This window comes from Charadrius vociferus, unplaced genomic scaffold (assembly GCF_000708025.1).
Source record: "Charadrius vociferus isolate BGI_N301 unplaced genomic scaffold, ASM70802v2 scaffold266, whole genome shotgun sequence".
In the NCBI taxonomy this organism is placed as follows: domain Eukaryota; kingdom Metazoa; phylum Chordata; class Aves; order Charadriiformes; family Charadriidae; genus Charadrius; species Charadrius vociferus.
Window position 1 is genome coordinate 3,214,261 of NW_009649114.1, and position 1,780 is coordinate 3,216,040.

Sequence of the window (1,780 nt, forward strand, 5' to 3'; positions counted from 1 at the left end):
AGCCGGCGCACGTCCCCGCTCCTGCCACGTGCAGCAAAATCCCCCAATTAATTTTTGATCGCCTTCTGCGAATTGGGACGGCGCTGGCTTGCAGCGAGAGTGCAGCCTGACTGCCGGTCCCCAGCGGTGCCCCTGGCACTGCCCGGCATTTCTGCTCCCCATCACACCTACGCCCCAAGACCCCGGTCTGGCAGCACGAGCCCCTGCCCGTACCCAGCCTGGGAAAGCCCCGGAGGGGGCAGAGACCCCCGGTCCTGAGCCGGGCTTTGTGCAGGGCCATCCACAGCACTGGGGCATGGGGAACCGGACCACCCCGCAGACGAAACCCCTCCATTAGACACAAAGCCCGAGAGGAAGAGATGGTGCCCACAGCAGGCGCGAAGCCGGGGAGGGCAGCGGGAGCGGGTTCGCCTATGTTATAATTAGGACCTGCCACATCTTCAAGCCATTGCCTTTCTGGGAAGAGCTGGAAGGGGGTGGCTGAGCTGACAAATCCATCCTCCTCCTGCCTGATGCCAAAGTTGAAGCACGTGACACCCTTTTTCGGGGAGCCAGCAGGCTCCTCTGCAGGGGGACGCTGGCCCCCGGGATGCAGGGCTGGACCACAGCTGCACCCAAGCTTCAGTTCCAGCCGTAAAATCCCCTTGAAGGTCCCCCTCCACTGCCTCGACACCCCGGGGTGCAGCTCAGCACCACCAACCCAGCGCCTGCCTCCCTCCCCAAATCAGGCTTGCCTGTGCCCCCCCAGCCCGGGGCAGCTGGAACCCACTGCTGCCCACGGGGACCCACCACCCTCGCAAAGATGGACCACCCTCGCCGCAGCCCCCAGCGCTGCATCCCCCCAGCTCGGCCAGGCTGGCCAAAAGCAGCCAAGATGATTTCTGCACCCATCGCACCATGGCTCTCGGCACGAAGGCGGGAGGTTACAGGGAAGGGGGGGGGGGTCTCACCCTGGCTCTCCCCCAAGCCGGAGCCTTGCCCAGCACGTCCCCTCGCACCCCCTGCCTGCTGCCCTGCTGCGGATAAAGCCCGGCTTAAAGAGAGAGAAGGGAGGGAAGGAAACAAGCTTTTTCTTTTGGCACTTCTCTTGGCATTTTCCCAAGCTCCTCACTGCATTCAACAGATCGGCTCAGTTCCCTCCCTCCCCGGGCCCTGCCTCGGGCGAGCGGCCAGCTCCGGTGAGCTCCTCTGGTCACCCCAGCCCAGCTTTGGTCACCCCAGCCCGGCTTCGTGCCATCCCTCCGTCAAGCTCCAAGCCACAGGTCACCCGGCACGGCAGCGGCGGCGATGGCAATGACTCACTCCGCAGCGTCTCCGTCGCAGCCACCGCTGAAGGCAGCGGGCATCCCCCTCAAAGCCCAAAGCAGCCCACAGAAAAATAACCCAGCTGGCAGAGCACAGCAAACTCATCACACCAGGAGGAGGAGGAGGAGGAGGAAGGCAGCGGGACTGCGCCAGGGCAGACGGTGGGAGAGTTCTCCGTTTTTTTCCCACAGCTGCCAACTTCCCCGGCGGCTCCCGAAGCCGCACAGATCCGCTTTCCCAAAAAGCGCTGAGGACCAGGAGAGCGCTCCGGAGAGGAAAACAAACCCGGGAGCATCTGTCTGTCACAGGGCTCCCTGCCCCGAACCGGGGATGCCTCCACGGCTCCGGGGAAGGTTCTTACCCCCAAAAAGCCCCTCCAAGCTCGAAGAGGCAGCCCCTTCCCCGCTGCCCAGGGCAAAGCACCGGCTCTCTCTGCCCCTGCCTTGCCCTGCGGCGGGTTCTGCGGGCCCTGCCC